Below are 16,217 nucleotides of genomic sequence, written 5' to 3' on the forward strand. Positions count from 1 at the left end.
ACGCGGTCAAATACAATGTTTGCGAGGCGACGCCCACACCCGCGCGTTTTACTGCCCGGCAGTAAACTACGAAAATTACGATCCTCGGCTTAGCTGCTGCCACTATACCCGTATCATCGGGGCAGCTCGCAGCTCTTGTCACTGCTCGGGGCGCTCTTTTTATGAATTTTTCGGCCGCGCATCAGTGTCGAAAAATATCGCTCGCTCGGGGAAAATTGACTTAGGAATCCGAAACGAGAGAAAGTGCATCGCTTGCTCGAGAGAGTAGAGGCTCACGTGGGAAGTAAGGACACTCCGGATTCACTCTTGCTCGATTTTTCATCGTGCACCAAGCGATAGTGTCGACATGCCTGCTGTATACGTTACCGCATTCCACGCGGGCCCGCCTTTTTCGGCCACTTAATTTATGATCTTTGTTTATTATGCCGGCGCGCGCGGAGCCGTTGTTCTTATCAGTTAGTGCGTGAATCTTTTTTGTTACGCCGCGCGCGAAAGTCATACTGTGGAATGCATAGACGTAAGTTATTATGGCACTGCACCGCGATATAAGAGCTTATAACTCCGCGGGCCGTGATCGAACAAGAAACGAGGAAATTAAATGGGATAGGTACAAATGTTTATCGTTTTACGCTGATTTATTGCAGCCGCGGTGAACGTCGGAGCGTTATAGGTTTTGCTGCATCCCAGTAGGGAAAAGTCTACGTTCACTTTCTGTGCGTTACGTTAAGCGCAATACGAATCGCCGGAATGAATCCAGCCTCATAGTGAAAAAAAGGAGAGAACTCGAAATGCCGTCTCAATCTCTAGGCGTCAGGCGCCATCTAATGATCGGTCGGGGGCTTCGCTAGGACGCGGGCCGCACATCCGCCGGTGCCCCGGGGCCTTTCATCCCGGGCGCGAAGGGCGCCGCTCGTCGCCACACCCCGAGAGAAACGGACTCGAGGTCGCGCGCATCCTTCCGCCCTTTTTCCACGTCAACTTTTGACGCGACGCGCGACGAGGGAGCTCTGGGCTATGATGGTATTCTAGGTGTCCTTCATTTTTTCTACATCGCTGATGGAGGAAAGTGCCGCGCGGGACAGCGCGGCTAATGGAGTGTGATGTATCGCAGTGGGTGACTTTCCGTTTCGTAGTAAATTGAGAATTCTAATAAAATTATTAAACGGCGCGCATTAGCACAAATAAACAATAAAATTCTCGAGCTCGAGATATAAGACGCTTCAAAGAGCCGCGCGGCGGTCGTGATAATAAATTAGGAAACGTTGACCCCGTCGAATTTTCCTCGCCTTTGATTACGTTTTTCCCGATATTACACGTGCGGTCCGCGCACCACACACGCCGCGCGGCGGTCAATCCTTCTGCCGCGTGTGTAACACTGCTCTCTAATCGATTAGCCGCGCGCGCCGATGTGGAAAAGGGAAATTAACGAGCCGCGGAGGATCCTTATTCTGAGGCGGGAGTTTGAATTATGGATTTCCTATATAATGTATTTTCGTTCGCGCGCTCGCACACACACGCAGCTGCGGGAGGCTGATGCTCCTAATGACTTCTTTATATTTGTTCTAAACTATATACGTAATATAGTCGGCTGGATTCCATTAAACTACACGAATCCGATAAAAACATTCTTATATATACGAAAAAAACTTTCACCCACACCCATATCGTATATACATTATGCAGGCATACATATAGAAAAACTAAGTCAATGTCGAGGGAAGGTGAAACTTTCATGCGGCGGGCAAACACAATTGATTCTCCCGCGCGCGCGCGCGCAAAATCAACAATAGGTAGTATACGCGGCTCGTAAAAATCCCGCGGAGAAAACTTGTTGGCGACGAAAAAAATAGCCTCCTCCCACTAGTTGTTCCCGCTAATATTTCTCCGCCGCATTCTCCCGCGTGCACGAGAGCTGGAAGGGAGCAGTTCCTCGCGTGAGCCAGTCGTCCCCTCGCGCGCGGTATATATATATATGTATATATATATGTATATATATATATATATATATATATATGTAGAACTAGTGTCCCCGTGCACACACCTATAAGAAGAAATACCCGCCTCGGATATATCCTCTCCTCGAGCGGCTGTCCTCATTACTATTGTATGGAACGCGTGTCGCGCGAGGGTTGCAGCAGCGCCGGGAAAATATTCACGATACACACACACACACACACACAGCCGTGTCTGTGTGTGGCTTAATAATATGCATTTTGTTTATCGGCGAACGCGCGAGAGCGTGTCTGCGTGTGTGTATAGCTGCACGGGGCTGTTTGCTAATTTATTTTCGTTATATATTTCGCGCGTATATCGGGCGCGCGTTCGGATAAACGCGGTGTAGGAAAGCGAATTCTCGAGAATAGAGGATAATCGAACTTTTGGTTTTCATAGAGCAGTATGTATCGAGAGAGAGGAAGTTTGCATAAGTTAAGGCGACTACACGATAAGTATACGTATTATACCAATCAGCGTAGCGCTGCAGTATAGGATAATTTCGATAAACGGCTGAAATCCTCCAATACACAACAGTCGCGTTTGAATATACATACGCGCTCGTGTTTGTTTTCCGAGCAACGACAACAAAGCTCGATCTGCGTGTGTGTGTACGCACGAATTAATAAACTCGAGAGATAGAGCTAGAGAGAAAAAAGCGGAGATCTCGCGGAGGTGAAACAAAGGAGAGAAAGAAGCGCCAGTTCCAGCCGCAGCTCGAGCTGAGAGGCCATAAAAAGGGCGCCGCAACGCACACGCGAGGGGGTTAATCCCCCCGTTCTCTAACAGCCTCCGACACGGTCTCCTCGTCGCCGTGGATAATTGGCCCCTATACTCGCACGCACACACGCATATAGAGGTATATAGTCTCGTCTAGTCTGCTCCGACGCGCCCCAGGGATTTCTAGGAGTTCGGCGGACAAGCCAGAGCGAGAGAGAGAGAGAAAGAGAGAGAGAGAGAGGGATAGAGCTTGTAGTGCCCGAGGCGCCCAGACTACTCTATGATCCAATAAAAATCTCGGTCTCGTGCGATGATGCGATGCTTCGCCGCTCTCTTATATTCTCCCGTACACGAAGAGATCGCACCTTCGTGTACGTTTGTTTGCTTTTTGTTAAAATCCTGTTAAACGTAAATTCCATATAATACTTCGGCAAGTTTCCACGTAACAGAGGCATTACTTTCACCCGGTTGAAATACCGCCTCGTTATAGGAAAAAAGTACACCGCTGCAGAGTAAACAATCCTCGGCCGAGAGTAAAAAATGATTACTCCGAATACGACGAAGACGACGACTACACGAGGAGGAGAGGATATAAAGAAAAGGTTATACGTAACGAAGAGACGGCAAGGTCGCCATCAGCGGTCTTGTGATCTTTTTCGGTCAGCTGCAGCTCGTGCGTGTGTGTGTGTGTGTGTGTGTGTGTGTGTGTAGCGAGCTGGATTTTGCTCTTTTTCACTGCAGTTCGCGAGAGCGGATCATTAGCGAGTTAACGGTCGCGGCCAATTAGCTACGCTGATGCGGGAGTTCATCGCTGCTAACGACGATCTCCGAGAGATATTCACTAATTTTGTAACTCTATACTCTTAGATATGTTTTGATAAGGACGATTTTTCTTTGAGAGGAAAGCTTGCGCAACGAGCCCCTTTCTCTGGCCTAATCGATTTCGAACGAGAAACCAAAGACCTCGAGTCGCGACTATATAGGTGTACAAATGCTCGTCATTTCTCACGGCCCCGAAAATTCGTCACGGCCGTTTAAGAGCTGCATCTCCCTCTCCTGCGCACCTTGCACTTGGCGCCATATATCCCGACACCTTACATTCATCTTCCGTTTCCTCGACCGCTCGGTGCACTCGACCCTTTCTCCGCTGTATATAGCTATATATACCCCCTCCGCACAGGTCCCGCAGTTCATTAGTCAAGCAACTAAACGCCGAAACTCGGCCTAAGTGAGCCGTAAGCGCAGCGCGCGGTACGTATATGTCGAGAGAGTAGGGAGAAAAAAGGAAGAGGCTCGATGACTCGCACGATCGGCGTGAATCTTTGTGTTCCGTGTGCGTGTGTGTGGCGTATTATAGAGAAAGAGCGCGGTAGCATCGATGATTTTGCAAATTTCCACGGAGTCGGTGCCTTTATGGAAGCGTCGAGCGATTTCACGCCGCTAATTGACCACTTAAAAGTCTATTAATTATACACGCGTGCGAGCGCGAGTCTCTCCTCGTGTCTTACGCTGCAACTTCCTACTATGTATGCGTATATACGAGTACACACACGGAGTGGTTCGCGGAGCACAAAATAAATTTCGAGAGAGAGAAAGAGTCACCACCGCTATACATATATACGCAGTTCTACATCTCGCGTGCAGCAGCAGCTATATACATTCACGCATGACTGCTCTCTCTCTCTCTCTCTCGCTCTCTCTCTCTCTCTCTCTCTCTCTCTCTCTCTCTCCGACTCTTTCTCTCTCTTTCGCGTGGGGGCGGAGCGGAGACAGATGGGCGTTCGGAGCGAGGATCCCTTTGAAGGCTGCCGCGCGCGGCGCCAGTGTCTGACTCGCCTCGGGTCTTCTACCTCTGCATCAGCAGCGGCAGCAGCAGCAGCACTATGCGGTGGCAGCGGTGAGCGGCCCCCCGAAAATCCCTCCGCGAGAACATCTTCCCGCGCGCCTCCGGCCGTCCAGCCGTCTACTCTTTCGATTTTTCGTTTGCAAGCATCGTCTATACTATATATAGTATACTTCGAGAAAGGGGCGGCCTAGTAGAGAGACAGGAATTTCCCGCGAGGCAGCTCGCGTGTCCTGCGGGTATCTGCATATTTTGTTGCTAACGCAGCTATAGCTGCATAATCAAATCTCGTATTGTGCGTATACTACGTCATGACGTTCTCCGCCGCTTATCTTATAACCGCGGCAGCCGCGTATTACGAATAAATCACGCGAGACAGAGAAGAAAAAGCGGCCGCGGCGAATCTCTTCTGCGCTCTGGCTTTTCGTCTTCTAGGGGGAGAGACACACGCGATGTATACGCGTATAGCCACTTGCACCGCGACTCGGCGTAATTCGAGATATAGCTAACTTGTAATTTATACGGGTGTGTGTGCGCCGATATAGTTTTTTTCTTCCGATACACACTCGTACCGGGTTATCGACTCTATATACATCGAAAAGTTTCGCCGCGGCGCACGCATGACTCTTTATGTAAGAGAGAAAGAGAGAACAAAAGAAGAAGAAGAGGAGTCGAGGGCCGGGCTGATTTTCTCCAGAAATCTGGTTCATCAGATGGACGCGAAGCGCAAGGGTAAAATAAGCCGATGGTCGAAAAACAAAAGCGAGGATTTCGATGATTACAGCCCAATAATTTCTGATCGAAGGCCATCAAACGCACACGCGGCGGCGGCGGCGGCGCACGAATCGAAGGGCTATCGATCGCCAGATTTATGGGCGTTTCGCCTCGGCTATCCACAAATCACTCATCCTCCATCCGTCTATATGATTCGTTCGCGTTTTCTACTGCTAATTTCTCCTTCCCCCGGCGTTTTTACCAAGAAAAGGGAAGAGCGGACAGAGTTTCTACGAGGGACGCTGCTGCGGAGGTGTATACTTTGTACTTTATTTCAACCTGGAAACTGAGCCGAGATTTTTTTTAAATGTGAAAAAAAGAAGGTGTAAGCGCGAATCCCAAAAAGCGAGGATGTGATGAAGAAGTCGAAGACAGTAGCCCGTAAAGTATCGAAAAAACCACAGAAATCCGCAAAGCAAAAGTTATTATTGTCGCGTGGCGCAAAGGCGTAGCCCATCTTGTAAAGCATCTCCTCGAGAGAGCGTATCTAAACAGTCATTACGATGGACGTCGAAACTCCGTAAAACACGATAAAAGCGCGCGTATCCAGCCCGAAAGCCATTCAATAAACCAAAGCCAAGAGCCCATGCAAGTCCGGCTAACGAGCCATAAGCCAGAACTCTTCTCTCGGCTCTCGATCTCCTCGAGATTAGGAGAGAGTGAGTGAGTCGAAGAGAAACGAAAAGCGCCGGCTCCTCGCGAACGACTTTAGCACCCAATAAAACGCACGCGCAAATGTGCTTTTGATGCAAAAGGAGCAGCGCGAGATCGCCGGCGTGTGTGGGTTCCGGCGCTTTTTTTTTCTTTCGCGTTTTCGCTTACGCACGTGAGGGAGGTAAAAAAGGATAGAGAGGCTATAAAAGCCGAGAGAGAGAGAGAGAGAGAGAGAGAGAGAGAGAGAGAGAGAGAGAGAGAGGCAGAGGACGCAGCGGATAGCTTTGTAGTCCTAGAGTCTCGTTTGTGAAACAAGTCGGCAGGTACCGAAAACAAAGAGCCGAGGCGTTCCTAGTCTCCCTTCCAGCTCGGCCGAGAACGCGCGGCGGAATATTTAAAGAGTCGGGCTTTATAATTACTTCCGACCTCTCGAACTGATCCACTACTCGCGGCGGTATAAATTCGTGTTCGAAGTCTCTCTCCTGGCTCGTCTCCGCTTTTTTGGCCCTATTTTGGAATCGTAACGCGCGCTGCCACTTCCACGAATAAAAACATCAAGCCCGCGTGCAGAAGGGGAGAAATTATTCGATCGTTTCGGGAGAAAAGTATAAGGCGTCGGGCTGCGCGAGGGTATGAGTTACGCGCGCGCGTGTGTGCCGGGGCGATGTTTAAAAAATTGGCGGGGAATATTGATTTTTCGGTGATGTATCCTTCCGCGATGCGTGAAACCTGAAGACATAATTAAGCCGCGAAATCTCATTATATATGACGTCGTGATGTATTGCGTAATTCCCGCTGGATCATCTTCGGACTCAGCTCTCGCGCTCGGCGTGATTTATGGCAGGTATATTAAAGAGCATCAGCGTGAAAATTATATCGCGGGTAAATAGTCGACGATGGTTATTAGAGATCGTAAAGCACGACGATAATGAAGAAGTTGTCCTTTCCTAAGTATACGCGGTTGGGTTACATAATAATCAGATGCGCATAAGCGTGTGCGAATGATAACAATCGCTGTACCGATGATTTTCGACAAGCTGCAGCTCGACAAAAATCCCGCAGAGAGTGCGTCAACCTACTGTCCGCTCCAGTAAATCAGCCGGGGAAAATGAAAAATATGTGCAGAGGACCTACACCGATCGGCGAGATAACGAACTCGCAGGGTCATCTCGTTTTCACGCTCCAGCTCGATTTGACCCTTTTTCCCCCCCAAATGAAGCCCTTTCTTGGCGCTGGGGCGCCAGGCGCCGAGGCTTCACGCCCTTCTCCGATGCTCTCTCGTGTACACTGCAATGTCGCCGAGGCGCAGTGTTACTCTACTCCGTGTGAATTATGACTGCGAGCGTGAGGTGAAATTGCAGACGATCGCTCGGACCTTGCGGAGCTGTGTGGGGCGAGTGCAGACTGGACACTCGTGAAGGGTTGGATTAATGAGCTCGGTGTCGGGAGAAATTTCGAGGTTTTTCGTCCTGATAATATTGAATAGTTGTTGCTTTGGCTGATTTTGAATATTTTGTTATACCTACTCTAAAAAAGACATGGCATGACATTTCGTTATGTCGTTGGAATCTGGAGCTTGATGAATACAAATTTCAAGTCTATGCTGTTGCACGAAACTTATATATTTTAAAGAAAGTTGCGAATCCAACGTAAATCATCCATCATATTGGATAAAATTTATTGTGCTGAATAGTTAAATTTACTACAAGTTTCATCCTAGATCCTGATCCTTTTTAGCATTCGAATTGCATATTCATCTGCAGCAGTGAACGATAAAAATAATTCGCACTGTAGGTTGGTATTCCAACTATTTCAAAGACTATTTTCCAAAAGAAATAAGTTATGTTAAATACACCAGACGCTTTACACGTCATAGCTGTACATCACAAAAGCCGCAAGCATATCAAGCAAAATAACACGCGCTCGCTCTCTCATCATCAAAACAAATGCGCGCGGCCGATCAATGAGGCAGCGACAAATTGCGCAAAACTCGCGCGGCTCTTGCCTCGTGAAAGTGTACTTAATGCGATACTCATCTCTCTTGCCGGACCGATCTTTCTCTCATTTCTCGCAAGTCACCGAAGAATAATTTATAACCCCGAAGGATCAGCTAAACGACCTGTCCGAGTTAACCAAACTCCGAGCTAATTTCATTTAACGCCTGGCCTCGCTGCCGCCGCCGACGCCGTTCGCTTAAGCACTTCGAGAGCTGCGCGCGCTGCCGATGATTTACAGCGGGTATGGATTTCACCCTTTTCTATTTCCCGTTTATGCGTCTCTGCAATGTTGACCCTTTCGGGGTCGGAGGACGGATTTTCCTCTCGGTGACCTAAAAAGTTTTCTCTTTTGCGTTTTCACGGCCAATACAAGAGCAATAATCATGAAGTTTGCTGTACTCGGAAACAATTCGAAATTCTCTTCTTTTTTTCACAAATGCGCTGTTTCGAAGCGTGAGAATCGCGATAAACTGTTTTACGTGGAAATAAGCACACTGCGTCAAATACTTTGTCAATACTATGCGTGACCCGTCTAATACCATACAATAACGAGCGAAAGAATTCATAATTAAGTATTTAGCCGCGTATAACAATAAGGAAGCTGTTCCAACTAAAATCATAAAACCTAATCACAACTCTCCTGCAGCGACTACAATAACTCCTCCGCAAGTTTGTATTTACACTTTTTACGAAAATTACACGTCAATCTTACGCTCCCCTCGCTGCGTGTATCCCGAGCAATATTCACCGAAAACATAAACACATATGAGTGTTAAGCACCGCCAATGAAACGGCGGCGTCTTTTAGCCCCTCTCCCTCTCTCATTTTAGGCAGAAAAAGGAAGAGCCCGAGCGAGAGATCGTTTCTTTCGCCACGGCACTGAAAGTAATTCGATGGCCTCGTTAATGTCTGCTTTTATTGATTTGGGTCGAACGTAAATCCAAGATTATGCCTTTTAGTGTCAGCCGACCGTATATGCGTAATGCGAGCCCACCTACCGCATCATCTCTTTATAGTATGTTATACGTCCGATATGTATTATATAATACACCTTCCCTAGACACGACTTTTGTGATAATCTCGGTGTATAAAGTGTATATAAACAGGCGGATAGGTGTGAACGATTTTCATGTAAATTGCCCGCTCTTTCGGTCATCGTTATTTATATATAATAGCCTAGCTCTCTGTATGTGTGTACATTTTTCATTCATCGATCGCGGAAGCGTTCTTATACCTGTTGACTATACCGACGCGAGCGGCTCGTTAAGAGCCAATCTATCGGAGTTGAGCTTTATTAATAAAACAAAATATTATTATAACGTTTCGAGCTATATAATATTATAGTATGCAATTATTCTACACCACACCCAAGGCTCGAACAAACTCAGCAGCAACAAAACGGAATTCCCACAAGCGCATCGCAACAAACACTCTGCAAAAAGTATCGGCGACGAACATCACGCCATGCAACATTCGCTCTCTCTCTCTCTCTCTCTCTCTCTCTCTCTCTCTCTCTCTCTCTCTCTCTCTCTCTCTCGAATGCGAGGAATAAAAAAAGGCCGCCGCCGCTGCTGCGCCTCATAAATATATGCAAACGGCGGCGAGAGAGAAATACAGTGACGCGAGTGTGTCGGGCCTTATTTGCGTTTTTCGTGAAGCGATTGATTGCCCGGCTGCAACAGCAGCAGCATCTCTCGAGCGATTTTATCGGGCGCGTATATATATGCGCGGCTGGTAACCTCGGGCGACGTCTCTCGGCCGTCATCTCTAATGGCAGAGAGAGAGAGAGAGAGAGAGAGAGAGAGAGAAGAGAGAGAGAGCGAGAGAGAGAGAGAAGAGAGAGAGAGAGCGACGCGAAATCAAAAGGACCAAGAGGAGACTCCGCCGAGCGGTAGCGGATTTCTGCTCCTCGTTTTCTCTCCCCCTACCTCCCCTCCTTCCTCTTCCTCCACCACCTCCTCCTCCTCCTTCTTCTTCTTCCTTTTTTTTTATTCTCGAGGAGGATGACGCTTTCTTGCGCCGGGGCGTCGCGTCGCGTCCGCCATCATTACCCGGCATGACAAAGCGCCTCCGCTCTTCCATCCTCGGAGCAGCGCGCAGCTCGTGCTCCGCTGCTTCTTGTGAATATGTGCGCTCTTTTTTGTCTTTGGCTGCGCTGCAGGCCTATTCTTACTCCTACTTTTCACACGCTCGCCGCACCGCCGATCGCTTGTACATGCGCTGCGTACAAGCGTATATTGTAAGTACTGCGCGTGATAGGAGCTCTCGTCAGGGACGGGCTTTGATTGGGGGAGAGAGAGAATGTATTGCTCTTTGTGGTAACTCATTGATTTTTATCGGGAGTGTTTGCGATAAAATCAACGCTGGATAAAAGCGTATGTAAAGATACTCAATATTCTACGTGGCTACGCCAAAAAACGTCGCGTAACTTAACAAGTCGAGAATATATTAACTCGGGCAGTTATAGCATGAGTGGTCCAATCAGATCCAGCAAATCTGTTTTGGTTTAAGTTGTACGTTAAGGGCACACTTCTATTTATATGCAACTCCCACGTGAAATATGTTAAGGGAAACAGTAATGTGTCTGTGCGCCACCTATCGTTGCGAACGGGCCACTAAATTCTTGAGAGAAACATGTGGCGAATACTGTGTCATAATGTTTATTTTTATCGAAAGGTTATAACGGCAGTATTATACCTATAGCTTTTGCAACAATAATATCGAATATCCGCATTTATTCTAAACTTTCGCAAGATCACATTTTAAAAATTATAACACGGGATAACATCGGCTATCGCTCGATATGCCTTCACGCAGCAAAAAAAAATCCATAAAACTCAGCTCTCTCTACTTTTCCTCAGGCTCGTCAATTGCGACACCATTGCTCCGAGCCTGGCTAATACATCCTCTCTCTTAAGCCAGCGCGCACACGCCACGTACTGAAAAAAGTCAACGCATACAACAAAAAATTCCATAACGCATCCTCTCTCTCTCTCTCTCTCTCTCTCTCTCTCTCTCTCTCTCTCTCTCTCTCTCTCTCTCTCTTGTTGCCAGTGTACGATAAGCAAAAAACGCGCTCGGCTCGTCCAGTGATTAGTGCCAGAAGCCGCAACTCGATCCTCCCAAACGAATGAATGAACTCGAAAGAGCTGAATGAACGCGCTCCGCTGCGCGCGCGCGCGGGAAAACGACTGACTTTCAAGAGGCGCTCGCGCGCAAGAAAAAGTGAGAGAGAGAGAGAGAGAGAACCTGCCACGTGAGTCGCTCCCGCTGACTCTCGAAAAAACTCGTACATTTATGCGGCTGCCTAATTGATCCGCCTACCTAATGCCGTACCTACTAGCACCAGCACAAGAAGAGAAGAGGCGGCGACGACGCAGGACGACACACACGCACGATGGGAAGGCGCCAGCGGCACGTATACTCATCGCGCCTCTTTTTTCCTTTCCGGTCTCCTGTGTCTGCGTGTGTGTGCCTTTCCTTTTGTCCGCGTCGATCTTAATGCGCGCTGACTAGTCTCTATCTCTCTTGGCTGCCTCCCGATGACTGTGGGCAACTACTTTCGAGCTGATCCATTGAGCTCCGCCGCCTCGTCAGGACCCGATGAAAAAAAAGGTAGGTGCGGATTGACCGACGGACGCCGAACGGATTATTAGAGAGACTCTCTCTTTCTCTCTCGCGCAGCCGTGTGATTCGGGTTGCGCTGCGATGCGAGAGGAATAATGAAATTAGTCGCGGAGTAATTCCTCCGTGAAACGGAGCTTCGAGCACACACGAGCGTTAATCGACGCGCGACTTAACGGTCGCGCGCGCATTTGTAACGACGTTTAATTTGTAATGCAAAACGAAGCGCCGCCGTGTAGATGGATCGCGTTGATGCGGGAATTATGAGAGAGGAATCAGCCACTGGATTAAAATATAAACTGCGGAAAAACGACGGCGTGATCGTTGTAAACACCTGCTTTAGTTTTTAATGTAGAGCTTACGAATGTTGCTCTCGACGACTACAGCTTCTTCTCACGATTAACTTTTATGGCATGAGCTGATTACAAGATGCATTTACGATTTCTAACTGTTAACGGGAGGCATTTTGTTGTGTGCTAATACGCCTCGATCAATTCTGCTTCACATCACTGACGCTTAATTTCTTAATTCCACTCTCCACAATCGCAGCGGGTAACTCTCGATGTAATTCTTGGTAATAATTACGCAGTCGCGTCGCGCACTGCACGTGACAAATTAAATTAAAGATCGCCTCGCAATAAAAATAAAGCTCGCGCCTATTAATTAACGACGCTCGCGCGCGCTCGGAGGTCATAACTTTAATCCCTTAATTAAGCGGCCGCGCGCCGCATCGCATACCGACAATTAAAGCCGGGCCGGTAATGACGAGCGAGCGCGTGGACCCCATTAGATGACAGATGATTCCCGCTCTCGATAGCAAAAAATACAAAGCGCGTGCGCGCGCAGCCATCAACGACGCCATAAATCGCAACGAGCGCGCGCGCGCATCAGATCGACTCTTTGTGTCTTATCGCGTGTTGAATTAAACGCTTCACGGTGCTCGCTGATCGCTGCATTCTCTCTCACTCACTGTGTATGAGTACACGTGTCATTACACGGTATCGTGTGCAGTGCACGGGGAAACGCACGCTCTACACTCGTGTGTGTACATAGGAGCCCGCGCGAACAAGTTGGCCGTAATAATTCGCCAGGGCGATCGGGAGAGAGAGAGAGAGAGAGAGAGAGAGAGCCACATCGCATGCCGCAAATTGGCTCAAATATTTACGCAATTGGCATATGATGATAACCGCATTACGTAATTATGTACGCTCGTTACGAGTTCAACCCCATTGCCCTCGCTGCGGCTCGGCTTTTCATCGGATTCGCTTCTGCCGCTATATACTATGTGTGCGTTATACTAGTGCTGCAAGTACTCGCGACCGGGTAAACGGCGAATCAGGGTTATTAAGCGATACGTAGTGACTCGTTCGCTATACGTATATCCGTACGGTATAGACGCGCACATTGTTGCCGCGCACCGATGCGCTCTGCACTTCCGTCGCGACTTTTCCATATGTATTCTTTATTTTGAATTTTTTCCTCTCTCGGATCGCCCGAGGATTTTTGAAAACTGTGTCGAGGGCGGCAAATTTGAATTTTCGGAAACGAGAGAGCGACGACACCCTATTTTTATCGATACCGTAATCGCCGAGGTAATTACAGGCCGCGTGTCGTATGTACTTTGGCATTACCATGCGCAGCCGCTCGCCGCCGTCGAGTTTACGGCTATACGGCTCGCATAACGTTAAATGAATTCATTTTTCAGCAGTTTAATTTTATTACGCGCACCGCAGCCGAGCGTGCGCGCGGTTTTTGCTTCATTTTTCCCGCCCGCCCGACGGCAGCACGAAAGTGTAGAATACGCGATACAGCGGCAACAATGTGTGCGCGCAGCTATACTCATACGGCGATTATTTTTCCGCGGCATGCATGTGTGTACCAGGGACACTTGCGCCAAGGACGCTTTGGCCGCGCAATCGGGCTCGCCTATCAAACTGCAGCGCGGCTATGTACGTGTTTACGCGCGACTTGGACACTTCGGTTTTGCGAGCGTCCCTTACTTATTCATGTCGCGCGGCTAGTTTTTCGAAGCTTTTTGCGACGCGTGGAGGAGGAAAAATTACGCGAAATCCATATCGTCGATCCTTATCGACGCGGGAATATAGCCGGCGTATCGAAGAGGAATATCTTTCGGAAAATGTTTGCAGCGGCGACGCGCTTGCAGTTCCCGTGAGCCGTAATTTTCGAGGGAATTTTCCATTTTTGCAGCGCACGTATATTATATAGGCATCGTGAACCGAAATTATACAACAACTTTATTTGCGATCAGTTTTTTCGTGTATCAGTCATAGCATGAGTGGTCCAAGGGCCGAAAAAGCAGTTTCGGCCCAGGTGGCACTCTGCTGTATATACACTGAAGTCGTAGATATCGACGATGGAAATCATCCTTCCCATGAAAAAAAGCGTCTACACGCCACCTATCTTAGCTAGCCAGGAACTAGACAGCCAGCGAGTTCAAGTGGTGCTGAAAAGGCCAGTCCAAAACTCTATTGTTTCACGCGGCCAAGACTTTTCAGCCGATTTCGCATGTAATCGAACTCTGTCGCGGGTGATGTATCTATTACCTCCATCGTCGATAAATAAAATACTCGCACACGTCGCTATGCAGTCGTCTTCAACATGGTCGTCGCCGATGCATTGCGCAACCGCGTATGTGCGCGCGAACACCTCTGCAGACCGTCGGAGAGAAGAGAAGAGCGGCGGAGAGATGCCGAGAAGCTCGAGCCAAAGAGAAAAAAAGCGCAAAACCCGAGAGAGACAGAGAGAGACACACACATACACACCAACAGAGAGAACAACGCATAGACGGAGAGGCGTTACGTGCGGTTTCCGTAAAATTGCTACGTGCGAGTCCCGTGCGCTGCAGACTCTCCCTCTATTCCATCTCCGCGCATAGCTACACTATATATATGCATAATGCACGTATGTGTATGTGTGCTATGCGTGCAATATAGCAGCGCCGGCGCGGAAAGTCCGCCGCGCTGTGTTTCTCGGCTGTGCCTCTTTTATGACACGGACTTTTCCGCGAATTCTCAAAATTGCGACGGTGAACGCGTAGCTACATGTGCATACGTATACACCAGTATGTGTGTGCGCCACGTTCGCATGGACAAAACTCGCGGCGCGCGCGCTCGCGATGTGAAAGGAATAATAATTGGCGAGCTCCGCCGCGAGCTGCGCCGAAGAGAGGGAGAGAGAGAGAGAGAGAGAGAGAGAGAGAGAGAAGTGCAGTAAGGGACAGACCGAATGGTTCCTGGAAAATTTTAACGACCACCGCTGCTGCTGCTGCTCCGTGGTGCTCCGACGGCCAGCTCAGGCGCGATCGTTACTCTATATGCAACCGTTCTATATGGCTCTCGCTCGCTTACATATTCGCGCACACGTGTATGCGTGCGGTACAGCGGGCTGGGCTGCGCATGTGTGTCCGCTGAAATGGTCAGGGAGTGCGCGCGCTTTAAACTTTTTCTGGCTTGCATTCGCCGAAGGGTGCGTTCGCCGGACTTTGCAATGTTCGTTTCAGTTTGCGGTCGCCGCAACCCTAACAATATTTTGCCGCCGCTCATACTTCTGAAAAATTCATCGATTCGTTTCGTCCAGGTGGATAATAACATACGGAACGTACTTTATTCGCTGTGTCTCTCCGCGAGTCGCACGTATTTTGCAATCGTCGAAGGATATAGGTATACTCTACTGGCTCCATAAGTCTACTTATGTAACGCGAGCGGAATATTGGCAATAAAAGAAAAATCCGTTTGCTGCTGCTGCATGCGCGGCGCGAGAATGTGCCTTCGGAAAATTCGCCTCTGCGCGTGCAGAATGTCTCTCGCGCGCGCACAAGCGTTTCTCCCGATGATTATTACCGCCTGGCAGGCTTTTTATTGTCTTTCGACCCCTTTTTTGCTTTACGATTTTTCGGGGAATTGCAGTTACGCCGGCGGCCTGCACGCGGTAATATGCAAAGAGTGTGTACTTTAAAATTTAGATGCGCGCGAGCGCGCCTGTTTCGACGATTGGCAAATTTTACTATCTCTATAAAATTTGTCTCCGCGCGCGCGCGAGCAACTGCTGCTGAGGAGAAAGCTGCAGTGCACAGTCGAGGAGCATACAGTTTTTACACTGGAAAACTTCGAGGAGCGAGATTTTTCGAATTTTCAGGTCGGAACGCGAGAGACGCGCTCAAGAGGCGCTTTTCTTGGAAACAGCGATCATTTTTTTTCTTCGGCGAATACCATTTTCCTCCTGATGAGCGAGAATTTAAATAATCCTCGCGCATACCTCCGAGAAGCTGCCGAGTCACACAGAGAGTGAATATTCCATTGCGCAATACCGCCGAATAAACGGCAAAAATCTCTGCGGTTATTGCGCGTCACACATGCGCCGCGCTCGTCCTTGCGTAAGAAAAAATATGCGCGAGATTTTTTGCCGCGCATACCAGCAGTAGCAGCAGCCGCGCCGGCGTTGGGTTATTCAATGAACGAAAATCGACAAAAAATCTCGTCGCGGTTCGCGCATGAAAAGCAGAATTACTATATACAAAGCGCTGCATAAGAGTGCGCGCCGCGGATAGGAGAGAAAAAAACAACAACAAGACAAGATAGTGCTGGGCGCGCACG

Source organism: Nasonia vitripennis, chromosome 5 (assembly GCF_009193385.2).
Source record: "Nasonia vitripennis strain AsymCx chromosome 5, Nvit_psr_1.1, whole genome shotgun sequence".
Classification (NCBI taxonomy): domain Eukaryota; kingdom Metazoa; phylum Arthropoda; class Insecta; order Hymenoptera; family Pteromalidae; genus Nasonia; species Nasonia vitripennis.